Source organism: Osmerus eperlanus, chromosome 3 (genome assembly GCF_963692335.1).
Source record: "Osmerus eperlanus chromosome 3, fOsmEpe2.1, whole genome shotgun sequence".
Classification (NCBI taxonomy): domain Eukaryota; kingdom Metazoa; phylum Chordata; class Actinopteri; order Osmeriformes; family Osmeridae; genus Osmerus; species Osmerus eperlanus.
In genome coordinates this window covers 15,399,324-15,417,006 of record NC_085020.1, presented here as the reverse complement: position 1 = coordinate 15,417,006, position 17,683 = coordinate 15,399,324, and the positions used below count along the sequence as shown (strand labels likewise).

The following is a 17,683-nucleotide window of genomic DNA, read 5'->3' as shown; positions in this document are numbered from 1 at the left end:
GAATATAATTTTTACTACATTTGCATAATTGTTCAGAAATCCTTTCCCTATTTAACTCCATGTCTTAGGAGAGGAAAACAAACTCTCTGTATGGCTGATTCTGAACATTCAACATAACTCCCCAGTTTTGTTTGTAAATACTCTGGCTGCTCTTGGTTAAGATGGTACACAACTACCACGACATATTCTGCATAGACAATTCTTCAGATATTTGTTGGTAGCAGAACAGGACTTACCCGATGTTGAAGAGAGAATGGAAAGAGATGTGGCCTGGATCTATGAAACAACCGTCACCTTTAGATCTCAGAACGTGCCTTTTTACAGCACCTGGACTTTGCCTTTACCTCTCCCTCTCTGTCTCGCTCTCACACATGCACACTCCCTTTTAATTGTTTATGACCTTACATACCATATATTGAAAGTGGAGATGGTCTGCATACAGGTGTACTGAAAAAGGCCATCTCTTAACTATTATTGGTGGCCAAGCAGCAAAGCTGCGGAGCCACTTAACCCTTGTGCTGCCTTCGGGTCACATGACCCAAAGGTTCATAATGAACCATCATTGTGTTTACCCAATTTTACCCAATACAAAAACAAATAAAAATTATCTTCTTTTAACCTTTGCAATGTGGGGGGTCTGAGACAGCCCAACAGTTAAAAGAAAATGCTTCACTTTGTTTTTGTATGCGGTATATTTGTCACAATACGACGGTGGGTCACAATGACTGATGGGTCAGAATGACCCGAAGATAACACAAGTGTTAAGTGTATCTACCTTTTTAGGATTCCTCCGTCAGGAGGAAACCTATTGTTATTGTTAATTTTATTAGGGTTCCTCCGGTAGGAGAACCCTATTGTTATTGGTGGCCAAGCAGCGAAGCCACCTTAAGTGTTTCTACCTTTTCTTATTATTGTGTGTGCTCAAGCCTTCGGCGAGAGCACAACCATTGTTCCTCTGGTAGGAGGAAACCCATTGTTTTTGTTAGTATTCTTATTATTAGGGTTCCTCCGGTAGGAGGAAACCTATTGTTTTTGTTAGTTTTATTATTAGGGGCCAAGCAGCGAAGCTGCGAGGCACCTATTGTTATTGTTAGTATTATTATTAGGGTTCCTCCGGTAGGAGAACCCTATTGTTATTGGTGGTATTATTATTTTTTACCCATGGGAGTCAATGGCAGCCCCTAGACCAGTACCGTAAAAAGTTGTGAAATTTGGCATGTTGAAACTGCAGACCATTAGTAACTACCATACCAAACATGGGCCATGTGAGACAATATGTGGCGCTACAGGCCACGCCCCAATATGTCAATTTTCAAATTGATGCCATTTGCAGGCCATAAGTCCCAAAATTCTGAAATTCATTACATATGCCTTATTTCTCATGAGGAATAAAAAAGCCTCAAGAAGCTATAACGGCCACCATATTGGATTTGTCTGTACAATAAAGATTAAGGAAACGCGTTTTTTCCCTACTCCTCCTACATTTTTGGTCGAATTTTCTTCAAAATTGCCATAGATGATATCCAGACTGAGCCTCACAAAAGTTATCGTAGGGATTTCTGATTTTCAAAACCGTTTGTCCGGTAGAGCCAATCAAAATCTGCAACAAAGCAACCAAACAGGACGTTTGGTCAAATCTCAGCAAATCTTTGAGATATCAACACCAAACTTGGTATGTCACGTGGAAGACACTACAACATGTTACCATGTGCAAAGGCAACTTCATACCTCTAAAAATGATTGATATAAAGCAAATTGAATTTATTGCTAATGCTAAAATAATGCTTTACACATCCGCCGGCCAAAAACTGATACTCTGATTCAATCACTAGTTCATATGAAGACTCTTGAGAATGTTGAGTACACAAATCTGAGAAAAAGTTGACTGTAACATGAAAACTCGATTTTTAGTGAATATTTGAAACATGCATGCTTGGCTAATTTCTAGGGCTGTTTCCCCAAATCCTCTCTCCCTTTGCTCCTGTGCGCGCGTGCTCCACATTCTCTCACACACAAGGGGCCAGAGCCCCTTGACACACGCATGCTTTCTTGAAAATGTGTGCTGACCAAGCCCCCACCCTCGTTTTTTAGCCCCTGTTTCATTTCGCTTCCAATCGCAGCTCGCTGTTACGAATACAAATTATTTTTCGGCGGCCATTGTTGTTTCCCGTGTCCCGTGAAAGTCGTCTCCCGTGAAAGCCGTGTTGGAGGCAGCCACTTTCGGTAAGTCCTGGTTTTACACATTTTAAGCTAGAATTAATGATTGGGTTTGTGAAAGTACACTACTCTTGAATTATGGTGAAGGTTTAGCACTTTTAGACCTTATAGATCGTGATTCTGAAGTGACGGAAAACCAAACTCGAAAAGTAGCTACTGTAGCTCTAGCTTTTTTCCTCTGTGTTTTTAATTAGTGAGTCATTTTGCATCTCGGCGAATTGTTCATCAAAAAGGTCGAGGAGAGCAGCCTTTAGGAGAAAAAGCAATTCCCCACAGACCTGTCGGCTCATAATGGTGATTTTTGGCGTGAAAGTCTTTGTAATAAGCCTATGCGGCAGGGAGACTTTTTCAAGGCGAGCCTGTTTCATTCGTCATATGCCCTGAGAAAGCGACCTACGTTAGCCAGGCTAGTTTTGCCAATTTCGGTAAGTCAGGCTATTTAAAGGTCTCTTACAGTCAGAATCACTGTTTACAAGCAAAGGTCGAGCTGGTCTTTTGTCAGATGTGTATATATTGACCAGTTTAGAGGTAAATACTCTTGCCAGAGCCTGGAATCGAACCTGTGTTTTGAGTGACTGCATGGGTCTCCATGACGTCAACACATTTGGATTCAAGTTCAAGTAATGACACTGCATTTCACAGTCAAAACTGAAGTCTGTATCAAGTGTAGATGGGAAAAGCTTCATTTTTCACAACTGACATGGACCCTTTCTTCACTTTGACAGGTCTGGAGGGTCATGCAGAGGCCTGCTCAACAGAGTTCAACAGAGGATGCAACAGACTCGAGGATGGTGAGATCCACACAGACCCCTTGCTGGACTACCCCTCTCTAGCTGGACAGCTTCTCTTCAGCCCTGACCCCAGAACAGCTTGATCCAGCTGGCCTGCCTGCCTGCCTGCCTGCAGGCCCTGCTTGCCCCTGCCTGCCAGCCCTCCAGAGACAGTCACCCCACAGACACAGTAGCTCTGCAGCCTGCTTTTTTGAGGACATTGATGAAAAAGGACAAGCCAGCATTACTTTGATGAAAGTCTAAATGTTTAATCCTTTCCATGTGCCAGTATGCCAAGCTGCTGACTTTGTGTCTTAAGTGATGAAACTAGTTCAAGTGATAGACTTTTGACCTGAATCCAATGATTATTCATCTGAATAAAAACCACTCAAGAGAAGTACTGCTTCTTGGAGCATTTGTGCTCCACATCAGTACATCTCACACATTTGCCTTTGTTTCCATGGGATTCATGGAATTGTTAGTTTCTGCTCCACCATTTCCACCCTAGTGTAATAATAAGTCTAATTTAGGACAGCAATTACATTTTTGTGTTATCCTTCCGCATTACACACATTTAGTCAATGTTCTTAAACTCAACCGATTATTGTCATTTTACCATACTGTTCATATTGAACAGACATCAGTGTTTACTTGGAAAGATGACTGTATATTTCCACTTTTGATTTGTATTTCCATCGTAAGTTTGGTCTTTAATTTCATTTGGAAGTGGTATTAAAAGGTCTTACATTTAACTTGTTTATACCTGTAGACACCCTGTGAAGCCCCCACTGCAGAGACAGTTGGTGACAGAGAGGTGCAGACATTAAGTTAAACATGCCTTAAGAATAGAGTAACAAATAGAGACTAAATGTGTAAATGGCTGTTGAAACTGAGTTGGTGCATGTCAGTTTAGGCAAAGGTAACCTTTTAAACCTCTAGGTTTAAAACAAATTCAGATTTGATTGGAACTCTCTTTTATACATTTATAGTTGGATTTGACATTTAATTCATTTAGCAAGTTGTTTAACTCAAACAACCATAACACGGTACATATGGTATACAATGCTGCAGTCAGATTTGGCGAAATTGTTAGCTTGGATGTTATCTTTACATATAGATGGGGTCTTGTTGATGCGCACGCAGCTTCAAGGCAGAAAGACGCGTTCCATTTCACTTTTACTGTACCTACACCTTTAATGTTCCCGCCATCCCCCCATTTCTGAATAAAGTTCGACTGATCTGATTTGTTGATTTCTGTTGCTATGAAAACCAGTTTAGCCAAGCTAACTAACATTGTTTTTAGCTAGCTTGCATTACCATTCAATTGCTAACAAAACATTAGTAAAAATAGCTTGCTAATCGGGCAGAACTTGAACTCGGGCAGGAGACTCTGAGACCTCAGCGCACCACTAGCATCTCGTCATATCACGCAGTCGGAGCACAGCTAGATAATCAGCGTCAGCGCTCTTGGGTACCCAGCATGCAGTGCGGCATGTTAAAAAAACAACAGCTACGCAAGGGATTTCAGTTGTTGTGTTCGTTCAGTTAGATGTTTGTAATGTTATTGGCCGGGTTTCCCAGATTCGTTAAGAAGCTCTTAACGCTAAGAGCTTCTTAGGAGCGTTCTAAGAGCGTTCTAGAGCGTTCTTAGAACGCTCCTAAGAAGCTCTTAGCGTTAAGAGCTTCTTAACGAATCTGGGAAACCCGGCCATTGTTTGTTAGTTAATATAATCTTGTTGGTCACCTTGAGTGTGCATGCTGTGTAGTTTAATGGGAACAGAGAGTCGGCCATTTTACTATCACAGGCTATACTTGCAAGGAGCTGAACGTGGGCTGTGCCCTAGACCAGACCAATTGCCTATGAGGCTAATCTTGATTCTGGATTGACTGAGATTCTGGAAAGAGATCTACTCAAGAAGAGAGTCAATATCTGTGGTTTTCAAGCCATCTTTGAGAAAGTTTGAAAACAATGTTGCGGTTAATATGTTTTGATTGTGGGAGGCAACTTTTGGACTACACCTAAACCTCATGCGGCCACCGCACCACCCGCACTGGCAAAGAGGGAAACAGCATGGATGGGGAAAGTGTGTGGGCAGAGCAAGCAGTAGTAGTACATAAACTACACACGTCCTTTACTAAAGTGTATTCTGACTTTCATAAAGTTATTGTTGTAATCAAAGCTTTTAAAGAATGGATCTCTGCATGATGGGCCTGACCAGAGCACAGGTGGCCTGACAGAACACGCTTCAAAGTTGTCACTTTCAAAAGGGTGGCATTTTAACCCTGTCAGTCTAAAATGTCTAAAAGTTGGTACGCATGCCTTATTGCCAATGGGGAACAAAGAAGTCTCAAGAACCCATAATGTCGGCAGCATGGATATTTCTCTACAGTGACAATTTGTGAAGAATTTCAAAAAATGACTTCAAATCAGCCATTGATCCAATTGTATTGAAATGTTGTGTACATGTATGAAATACATGTCTGTGTCATGTCAATTTTGTAATGGTTTGCAATGCTGAGGAGGAACCCGCCATTGCTGCCTGCAGCTATATTTAGGGTTCCTCCGGTAGGAGAACCCTATTGTTATTGGTGGTATTATTATTTTTTACCCATGGGAGTCAATGGCAGCCCCTAGACCAGTACCGTAAAAAGTTGTGAAATTTGGCATGTTGAAACTGCAGACCATTAGTAACTACCATACCAAACATGGGCCATGTGAGACAATAGGTGGCGCTACAGGCCACGCCCCAATATGTCAATTTTCAAATTGATGCCATTTGCAGGCCATAAGTCCCAAAATTCTGAAATTCATTACATATGCCTTATTTCTCATGAGGAATAAAAAAGCCTCAAGAAGCTATAACGGCCACCATATTGGATTTGTCTGTACAATAAAGATTAAGGAAACGCGTTTTTTCCCTACTCCTCCTACATTTTTGGTCGAATTTTCTTCAAAATTGCCATAGATGATATCCAGACTGAGCCTCACAAAAGTTATCGTAGGGATTTCTGATTTTCAAAACCGTTTGTCCGGTAGAGCCAATCAAAATCTGCAACAAAGCAACCAAACAGGACGTTTGGTCAAATCTCAGCAAATCTTTGAGATATCAACACCAAACTTGGTATGTCACGTGGAAGACACTACAACATGTTACCATGTGCAAAGGCAACTTCATACCTCTAAAAATGATTGATATAAAGCAAATTGAATTTATTGCTAATGCTAAAATAATGCTTTACACATCCGCCGGCGAAAAACTGATACTCTGATTCAATCACTAGTTCATATGAAGACTCTTGAGAATGTTGAGTACACAAATCTGAGAAAAAGTTGACTGTAACATGAAAACTCGATTTTTAGTGAATATTTGAAACATGCATGCTTGGCTAATTTCTAGGGCTGTTTCCCCAAATCCTCTCTCCCTTTGCTCCTGTGCGCGTGCTCCACATTCTCTCACACACAAGGGGCCAGAGCCCCTTGACACACGCATGCTTTCTTGAAAATGTGTGCTGACCAAGCCCCCACCCTCGTTTTTTAGCCCCTGTTTCATTTCGCTTCCAATCGCAGCTCGCTGTTACGAATACAAATTATTTTTCGGCGGCCATTGTTGTTTCCCGTGTCCCGTGAAAGTCGTCTCCCGTGAAAGCCGTGTTGGAGGCAGCCACTTTCGGTAAGTCCTGGTTTTACACATTTTAAGATAGAATTAATGATTGGGTTTGTGAAAGTACACTACTCTTGAATTATGGTGAAGGTTTAGCACTTTTAGACCTTATAGATCGTGATTCTGAAGTGACGGAAAACCAAACTCGAAAAGTAGCTACTGTAGCTCTAGCTTTTTTCCTCTGTGTTTTTAATTAGTGAGTCATTTTGCATCTCGGCGAATTGTTCATCAAAAAGGTCGAGGAGAGCAGCCTTTAGGAGAAAAAGCAATTCCCCACAGACCTGTCGGCTCATAATGGTGATTTTTGGCGTGAAAGTCTTTGTAATAAGCCTATGCGGCAGGGAGACTTTTTCAAGGCGAGCCTGTTTCATTCGTCATATGCCCTGAGAAAGCGACCTACGTTAGCCAGGCTAGTTTTGCCAATTTCGGTAAGTCAGGCTATTTAAAGGTCTCTTACAGTCAGAATCACTGTTTACAAGCAAAGGTCGAGCTGGTCTTTTGTCAGATGTGTATATATTGACCAGTTTAGAGGTAAATACTCTTGCCAGAGCCTGGAATCGAACCTGTGTTTTGAGTGACTGCATGGGTCTCCATGACGTCAACACATTTGGATTCAAGTTCAAGTAATGACACTGCATTTCACAGTCAAAACTGAAGTCTGTATCAAGTGTAGATGGGAAAAGCTTCATTTTTCACAACTGACATGGACCCTTTCTTCACTTTGACAGGTCTGGAGGGTCATGCAGAGGCCTGCTCAACAGAGTTCAACAGAGGATGCAACAGACTCGAGGATGGTGAGATCCACACAGACCCCTTGCTGGACTACCCCTCTCTAGCTGGACAGCTTCTCTTCAGCCCTGACCCCAGAACAGCTTGATCCAGCTGGCCTGCCTGCCTGCAGGCCCTGCTTGCCCCTGCCTGCCAGCCCTCCAGAGACAGTCACCCCACAGACACAGTAGCTCTGCAGCCTGCTTTTTTGAGGACATTGATGAAAAAGGACAAGCCAGCATTACTTTGATGAAAGTCTAAATGTTTAATCCTTTCCATGTGCCAGTATGCCAAGCTGCTGACTTTGTGTCTTAAGTGATGAAACTAGTTCAAGTGATAGACTTTTGACCTGAATCCAATGATTATTCATCTGAATAAAAACCACTCAAGAGAAGTACTGCTTCTTGGAGCATTTGTGCTCCACATCAGTACATCTCACACATTTGCCTTTGTTTCCATGGGATTCATGGAATTGTTAGTTTCTGCTCCACCATTTCCACCCTAGTGTAATAATAAGTATAATTTAGGACAGCAATTACATTTTTGTGTTATCCTTCCGCATTACACACATTTAGTCAATGTTCTTAAACTCAACCGATTATTGTCATTTTACCATACTGTTCATATTGAACAGACATCAGTGTTTACTTGGGAAGATGACTGTATATTTCCACTTTTGATTTGTATTTCCATCGTAAGTTTGGTCTTTAATTTCATTTGGAAGTGGTATTAAAAGGTCTTACATTTAACTTGTTTATACCTGTAGACACCCTGTGAAGCCCCCACTGCAGAGACAGTTGGTGACAGAGAGGTGCAGACATTAAGTTAAACATGCCTTAAGAATAGAGTAACAAATAGAGACTAAATGTGTAAATGGCTGTTGAAACTGAGTTGGTGCATGTCAGTTTAGGCAAAGGTAACCTTTTAAACCTCTAGGTTTAAAACAAATTCAGATTTGATTGGAACTCTCTTTTATACATTTATAGTTGGATTTGACATTTAATTCATTTAGCAAGTTGTTTAACTCAAACAACCATAACACGGTACATATGGTATACAATGCTGCAGTCAGATTTGGCGAAATTGTTAGCTTGGATGTTATCTTTACATATAGATGGGGTCTTGTTGATGCGCACGCAGCTTCAAGGCAGAAAGACGCTTTCCATTTCACTTTTACTGTACCTACACCTTTAATGTTCCCGCCATCCCCCCATTTCTGAATAAAGTTCGACTGATCTGATTTGTTGATTTCTGTTGCTATGAAAACCAGTTTAGCCAAGCTAACTAACATTGTTTTTAGCTAGCTTGCATTACCATTCAATTGCTAACAAAACATTAGTAAAAATAGCTTGCTAATCGGGCAGAACTTGAACTCGGGCAGGAGACTCTGAGACTTCAGCGCACCACTAGCATCTCGTCATATCACGCAGTCGGAGCACAGCTAGATAATCAGCGTCAGCGCTCTTGGGTACCCAGCATGCAGTGCGGCATGTTAAAAAAACAACAGCTACGCAAGGGATTTCAGTTGTTGTGTTCGTTCAGTTAGATGTTTGTAATGTTATTGGCCGGGTTTCCCAGATTCGTTAAGAAGCTCTTAACGCTAAGAGCTTCTTAGGAGCGTTCTAAGAGCGTTCTTAGAACGCTGTTAAGAAGCTCTTAGCGTTAAGAGCTTCTTAACGAATCTGGGAAACCCGGCCATTGTTTGTTAGTTAATATAATCTTGTTGGTCACCTTGAGTGTGCATGCTGTGTAGTTTAATGGGAACAGAGAGTCGGCCATTTTACTATCACAGGCTATACTTGCAAGGAGCTGAACGTGGGCTGTGCCCTAGACCAGACCAATTGCCTATGAGGCTAATCTTGATTCTGGATTGACTGAGATTCTGGAAAGAGATCTACTCAAGAAGAGAGTCAATATCTGTGGTTTTCAAGCCATCTTTGAGAAAGTTTGAAAACAATGTTGCGGTTAATATGTTTTGATTGTGGGAGGCAACTTTTGGACTACACCTAAACCTCATGCGGCCACCGCACCACCCGCACTGGCAAAGAGGGAAACAGCATGGATGGGGAAAGTGTGTGGGCAGAGCAAGCAGTAGTAGTACATAAACTACACACGTCCTTTACTAAAGTGTATTCTGACTTTCATAAAGTTATTGTTGTAATCAAAGCTTTTAAAGAATGGATCTCTGCATGATGGGCCTGACCAGAGCACAGGTGGCCTGACAGAACACGCTTCAAAGTTGTCACTTTCAAAAGGGTGGCATTTTAACCCTGTCAGTCCAAAATGTCTAAAAGTTGGTACGCATGCCTTATTGCCAATGGGGAACAAAGAAGTCTCAAGAACCCATAATGTCGGCAGCATGGATATTTCTCTACAGTGACAATTTGTGAAGAATTTCAAAAAATGACTTCAAATCAGCCATTGATCCAAATTGTATTGAAATGTTGTGTACATGTATGAAATACATGTCTGTGTCATGTCAATTTTGTAATGGTTTGCAATGCTGAGGAGGAACCCGCCATTGCTGCCTGCAGCTATATTTATTATTATTATTATACTTCTTAAGACTGGGTGTCTATGGCAGGCCCTAGAAGCGCTTGGTCGAAAGTTGTGAAATTTGGCACACTCTTTAGGGACAGTCCCCTGGTCCAATTCACAAAGTTTCATGTCCCATACTCGGGCACTCTAGCGCCACCAATGGGTCAAAGTTGGACTTGTGTTTACACACGCAACTTTTGAACCTTATGACCCATTTTCAAAAATGAGGTACCATTGGATTCCCTGGACCAAGACGAGTTCAACGCACCCTATGGGGTCAATTTCCGGTTATATAGATTTTCCGCTATTTCCGGTTTTATCAAAAACCTTTGAAAGCCTACTCCTCCTACAATCTTTGTCAAATCTTCTTCAAAATTACCAGATATGCTCTTCAGACCAAGCCGCACAAAAGTTATGGTAGAGCATTTTGATACCCACAAACGTTTGTCCGTGACAGCCAATCAAAATCAGCAGAAAAGCCACCAAACAGGAAGTGAAGTCATATCTCAGCTGTTGTTTGAGGCAGTGAAACTAAATTTGGTACGCCGCCTCGGAACCTTATTCTGAGGATGTCCTCCAAAGATTGTGTCATGTGACTAAAAGGGGGCGTGGCCGGAAGCATAAACGTGTTTACGCTAATAACTGTTGAAGTGTTTACCTTAATAAAGTAATTTCTTTGTCTGTTGATGTCTTGTGAGATATCAAGCCTGACTATAAATAACTTTTCATAAAATTCGAACGGACGTGGCCGCCATTTTGGATTTCATGGAAAAGTGTAAAAACCTTTTGCACGCCACAATTTTTGTCCAATGTTTACCAAATTTGGCAAAGATGATCTTTAGACCCAGTTTCACAAAAGCAATCAGATGAATTTTCAATTTTCAAAAATGTTTGTTCGGTAGAGACGATCAAAAGCGGTGGCGAAGCCGCCAAACGAGGCGCAAGAGCATATCTCAGCAACCATTTGCGCGATTGTCACCAAACTTGGGTTTCATCGTTCCCATGAGGAGCAGAGGAGGCCTGCAGTGTTATACCAGAAAAATTACTTTGAACTCTCAGTACTCTTGAACACAAACATATATTTCAACCAAACTTGGTGTGTTGCATGAGTGCAACAGGTTGTTGTGACTTAATTGTTGCACAAGTGCTATGGAGGCCATGTCCTGCTCTGGACTGCTTGGCCCCTCCATTGCTGCTTGCAGCTATATTTATTATTATATTTCTCCGTTAAATGGATCAATAGCTCAAAAAGTCCTCAACCTGATTTTTTCAAATTTGGCCCAATGATACAACAGGTCACTCACTACTCCCAGACGGCTAGTGGCCCACGTACGCCCATAGGTGGCGCTATAAGCCACGGTAGACATGCCTTATTTCTCATGGGGAACAAAAAAGCCTCAAGGACCCATATCGTCAGACTTATGAATTTTCTTGTACTGTCCAAATTTGGTACAACCTTCAAAACCATTCTCCTCATGAACCATAGATCCACACGACTTGAAATTTGTTACAGATTTGTCTTTCTATATATTCTCAAATTGAATAATGACTGCAATGCAAAATGGCAGAAAGAAGTTTATTTATGTAAATGTCCACATTGCCACAATATCTTTGGGTTAATAAATCAAATATAATTTTGACTGATGGTTTTTCAAACCTTATTGGCTTCAAGATTATATCATTCTGAAGTACCATACGCAATTTCACCTTGATATGTCAAAATTTGATTGAATTCAATTGAATTGCTCCACAGCGCGCAGACTCATCCTGCCCCTTGACATTTAGTCATTTTACATTTAGTCATTTAGCAGACGCTCTATCCAGAGCGACTTACAGTAAGTACAGGGACATTCCCCCTGAGGCAAGTAGGGTGAAGTGCCTTGCCCAAGGACACATCATTTTGCACGGCCGAGAATCGAACCAACAACCTTATGATTAATAGCCCAACTCCCTAACCGCTCAGCCAGCTAATCCCCTTGTCACACGCACAAGCTTGGCGAGACACACACACACATCCTTTCTGGAAATTGTGGGCTGACCAAGACCCCACCCTCACGGTGCGTGTCCACTACAGCAGAGCGGGCGGCGCGGTGCGTCGGTTTCCAATTGATTTTCAATGAAACCAGGCATTGACGCTCGCGTAGGGCATTGTGGGAAGGTGAGCGGAGCGTTGCAAGTTAGATTTTCTCAACTTTATGTAAATGAGGAGCGTGAAAACGCTAGCGTTGGCCAATTGGATTGGTTTCTTGTAACGTAGCAACTGTTGGTCATGGTAAACATTTCTAGGTTTTACAATTTCAAGATGGAGGAGAAACTTATCGTATAATAAGAAAAGGTAAAAACACTTAGGTTGAAATAACTCCAAGAACTTCAATAAGTTCCTCTGCTTTACTCGCTACATGCTCTGGGTCAGCAGGTCCTGCTTCCACATCCTCAGGTAAGTCTAAAATGTATCTCACCAACTCCCTAGAAAGTTCATGAAGATCCTCCATCGTCTCTATCCAGGCACTCTACTTCAGACCAACGCAATGGATCAGACTAGATTCACGCTAGCCCCACCCACTGACTTTGATGGGCGAGTTTGACAGATAACCCAATTAATGAAGCACTGCAACACAACACGTTGTGAAATGTAAATGTGAAATGTAAATGCAATCGACTGGGGGTGCTGTTTAGCGTTTGTAAATGGACCATGAAATACTTAAATAGTGAAATAATTGGTGGCCAAGCTGCGAAGCGGCGAAGCCACTTAAGTGTTTCTACCTTTTCTTATTGGGTGTGCTTTGCCTTCGACAAGGGCACAACCTTTGTTCTCTCACATATATTTATTATTGGGTGTGCTCAAGCCTTCGGCGAGAGCACAACCTTTGTTCTCTCACATATATATTTATTATTATTATTTATTTTTGCCCCCCTAAATCTTTGTCAATATTTGGCCTACATAGACAACCTAGGTGTCAAAAGTTTCGTCTTGGTAGCGATTGAGTTGCTTGTATTTTTATTTACGTTCCGTTGCATGGTTTAGGCTGAAGTTAAGTTTTTGTGGCGAAAAGTGAAGCTAACGGTGGCTAATTTGCTAGCCACAGTCACTGACGTTACTAATGTCACTACGTCACGAAAACACGCGTGACTACCTGTAGCAGAACATTCGTTTCGCATCTGTTAACTTGGGGGATAGCTAGGCTAACTATAGCTTTACTGCAAGGCAGCTGCAGAAACGCCACAAGCAAAGAGGCCAGGGTAACTATTTACTCATTTTACTTTGTGATGTGAAACACAATTGTGAAATGTACAATATTAGCTGATATTATTAAGGAAGTAGGCCCACATCTACTTTCGGAAACGGTAGTCTACTATTTCACTGAAGCATTAGCATGACATTAGCCTCTGTTGCCCGGGCAACACACACTACAGTGGTCTATGAGGCATCTGTTTTCAATCGTTAAAATAAACATTCCTCACAAATACAATTTCGTTGTAGGATTTATTATGACATTACATTACAAGTAAACGATTTGTGGGTGAAATTATCATTACCTGTGGTTTCAAACCAGTGTTGCTCACTGCAACGCTGTAGCCTACGCGAGACACACTACAAAAACATCTACACAGCTGTAGGAAGTCAAACGGCGACAGAACATGTTCGGCACTCCCCTTACTTAAATGAAAAGTCTTTCAATAGGTGAAACTATCTGACTACTAACTTGAACTTCATTGCCACAGCCTTAACTTTGTCAATCTGTTCATGAAAATAATTAATTTCAGCCTAAACCGTACAACGGAACGTTAAATCCAATTCAACCAACGCAATCGCTACCAAGACGAACACAGCAGTAGTCTAGTACTGTACTGTACAGTAGTAGAATTTACCGGGGCAGCTTCTCCACACAGGGCTATATCGCATTTTGCGTTGTTACTGACAATGATCGCTACCAGTGAGCTTATTATGAATGAGCGATTTTCCACTGAATAAATGTCAAGCTTATTTTGGGGGCATATTCAGTTAGCAGATGGTACTGTTTGAATCGCGATTCCATCTTCTACTGCCGGGTAACGTCGTAGAATAATCTTCAAAGGGGGTTCTTTATTCATGAATGAATGCAGTGAGTAGGCTACATGCCTGAAAATATCACGAGAAGGGAAAAACTTAAAATGACGTTTAAGTCATAGAGATTAGGTCAATTTTTACACCGGTCTGCCAAATTTATTCGTTTTGATTCAACGATGAGGCTGCCTCTTGCAGGGGAAATGAGAAGACATCTATTTCATTCTACACTTCACTCGTATTTTCAGTTGTAAATGAGCAGCAAAAAAAAAATGCTTTTAAATCTATTTAATCTTTATAAATAATACGTATGCCTTTTCATATAAAATATACAGAAATCAGTTGTAAAAATGTCATTCAAAAACGGATCCCTGTGCAACCGACGCAAGCAAGCACACCCTACAATTTCCCCAGAAATTGTACCCTCTCTAGTTATTATTTATTTTTGCCCCCCTAAGCCTCAGTCAATATTTGGACTACATAGACAACCTAGGTGTCAAAAGTTTCGTCTTGGTAGCGATTGAGTTGCTTGTATTTTTATTTACGTTCCGTTGCATGGTTTAAGTAGAAATTGGGTTTTTGTGCCAAAAAGTGCCTTCTGTCAACGAAGGGTACTCAGTGCTAGCCTACGTCACGACGTTAGCAACGACGCATGGATACAACGTGATAGAGACGTTATAGCACCAATCTAACAATAAAACCATTTAAATATAAAATAAAATATATATAAAAATAAGAATAATAATGAGCTGTATGAGTGGTCAACATAGTGCAATCAGATGTTTTCTTAATTTCGTACCAGGGTCAATTCTACATCAAAAATCAGAAGGAGGGCAGTGTTTTAAAGATATGGCGATTGTGAAGACAGCCACCGGGTCAGCATATTTTTGTGATTTGTGTAAAACTTGGAATTTGAGTGACACCGCGGCTTGTTTTGACGTTAGCCTCAGTCAGACTCGGCTGGCAGTGTGTAGTACTGTCTTCAATGCCACAGCTAAACTTTATGTCAAAAGAAACATTCTCATTTCCGGCGCTTTCAAACAATGAGTGAAATGTGGAGCAACAGCAGCTAGCTTGCCTCTAGCAAACTTATTTTGAATTATTTGAAACAGTAGTCTACTATTTCACTGAAGTATTAGCATCATGACATTAGCCTCTGTTGCCCGGGCAACACATACTACAGTGGTCTATGATGCATCTGTTTTCAATCGTTAAAATAAACATTCCTCACAAATACATTTTCGTTGTAGGATTTATTATGACATTAGATTACAAGTAAACAATTTGTTGGTGAAATTATCATTACTACTATCTGTGGTTTCAAACCAGTGTAGCTCATTGCAACGCTGTAGCCTACGCGAGACACACTAGTAGGTAACAAAAACATCTCCACAGCTGTTTAGGAAGTCAAACGGCGACAGAACATGTTCGGCACTCCCCATACTTAAATCAAGTCTTTCAATAGTTGAAACTATCTGACTACTAACCTGAACTTCATTGCCACAGCCTAAACATTGTCAATCTGTTCATGAAAATAATTAATTTCAGCCTAAACCGTACAACGGAACGTTAAATCCAATTCAACCAACGCAATCGCTACCAAGACGAACACAGCAGTAGTCTAGTACTGTACTGTAGTAGTACAATTTACCAGGGCAGCTTCTCCACACAGGGCTATATCGCATTTTGCGTTGTTACTGACAATGTCCGCTACCAGTGAGCTTTTTATGAATGAGGGATTTCCCCCTTAATAAATGTCAAGCTTATTTACGTTTTTGGGGGCATATTTTCAGTTAGCAGATGGTACTGTTTGAATCGCAATTCCATCTTCTACTGCCGGTAACGTCGTAGAATAATCCTCAAAGGGGGTTCTTTATTGTATAACAAAAAAAACATTTGCACCAAGCAATCCAATCCACTTTTCCATGTTGATAAGAGCATTAAAATGAGAAAAAATTATGGGACAAAAAGAAATCAAGGGACATTTAGAATAGATAAAATGTTGATTAATTGCGATCAATTGCAACTATGACATTAATGCGATTAATTGCAATTACATATTTTAATCGTTTGACAGAACTAATGTAACAGACGTGGCCGCGCCCCCGTTGGAGGTACACTCGGCCAACGTTCTCCCGTACCTGGGATCGAACCCCCCACCAATAACAGACGTGACCGCACCCACATCAGAGGTACACTCAGCAGATGTGTGCCCCTAGGTGAAAAGCACCGGCTGCACATGCATGGCCATCAACATTTGAGAACATGTTCTTGGTTCCATAGTGACTAGCAAGCACACAAATGAGTCCGTAGTTTAACTTTTTCAAACTGTGAGAAATCTATGGATACTAGTATAAGATCTTAAATTAATCTTAATGGGATTTTTACTAACACCCCCAGCAGACCAAATCTGGGATGGAATGTACAATTGGTTAAACCCTTTTGTTCATTGTTCTACTGTGATAGCTCTGTAAAGCACTATAAACCAACAAATACACACAAACCTAACATTCTAGTTTTAAAAATACCCTTACCTCTTCCCAGCTCTCCACTGTCACTTCTCTCACACTGGTCTCTCTGTCTCCAAACCAGCTATACAGGACATTAGGAAACTATGGACTCGCTGTGGGTCGTCTTGATCAGATTTGGCCCAATCACTGAGAGCCGGTGCTTCAGAGAGTTAAACCAGCCATGAAATGTGGGAGGGAGGCTAACTGAGAGATCCTCTGTACAGTACACAACTGTTTGGACCCTTAATGGGCCCTGCTTTTGTCTCGTGGAAATCATGCATCAATGCTACACACATACCCCCTGAACACTGCTGATTAGAGTGGAGGACAGCTTGGGAAAATTCTGATAGAAGCAGATTATGGGAAGCTCTACTGCACTACTCTATGGGCACATACAGTATACACTTATTGACTACTGTGCATATTTTGTCAAGATGGATGGATGATACCCTAATGTACCTGTCATACTGCAGACACAAACAAATATGCAAGGTTCCCTGACAAGTTAATGCATTAAATTACAGAATTGCAATATATGATACATGACAAGAACAGGGTACAACCTATAGAACAGTAAACACACACGTACACCACACAATGTATAACGCACCCAAACACACACACAACTTTTGTAGCCCTGCCGTCTTTATATTTTATGTAATTCCTTTTAAGATCCCAGTGGCCTGCATTACTTTCCCACTGCATAACGCAGTACATCTCAAAATCAAAGCCTTTTCAGCCGAAAAAATAACAAAAGAATTTGCTCTGTTCAAACACTGTTCACACTTACCTATGTCAGGTGGAGGGTGTGTGTCTCCTTGACAGTGCTGTGTCCAGCTATCATACACATTCACCTTCTCTCTCTTTCTCTACACTTGCTTGATTTCCAGTGAACTTTACCCCTTTGTGGCCAGCCTCTCTCTCTGGCTCCCTGAACTCATTAACCAAGCCTTTAGTACTGCTTTGATGCTTACCCTCAGAAAGGAAACAAGCCAATGGAGCTGAGACGCTGCCACTTGGGCTCCAGGAAGTTTCTGACCCCCCTTTCCTTAAATAACCCTGAAGCTCAGTCCTGACCAATACACCAGTTCAGTTCAATGGCCCTCCCTTTATACTTGTGCCTCGCCGTGGAAGAAAGAGTTGGTAGAAGATGTAAAAAGTACGTGCCTGCTG

General features: G+C 41.3%; 1 protein-coding gene across 4 annotated transcripts in view; it reads right to left on the bottom strand.

Annotated features, from left to right (window-relative positions):
- Window positions 1-17,430, bottom strand: part of vil1 (villin 1) — a 120,637-nt gene extending 103,207 nt beyond the window's left edge. The window contains exons 1-2 of one of the 4 annotated variants that reach the window (XM_062457382.1): window positions 17,301-17,430; window positions 16,535-16,670 (exon numbers count right to left, since the gene is read on the bottom strand). The gene's annotated coding sequence lies outside the window, so the exon portion shown is untranslated. Of the gene's footprint in view, window positions 1-236; window positions 333-16,534; window positions 16,671-17,300 lie in introns of those variants that run through there. The other 3 variants (XM_062457378.1, XM_062457380.1, XM_062457381.1) reach the window with 3 other exon arrangements.
- Window positions 17,431-17,683: the final 253 nt, after the last annotated feature.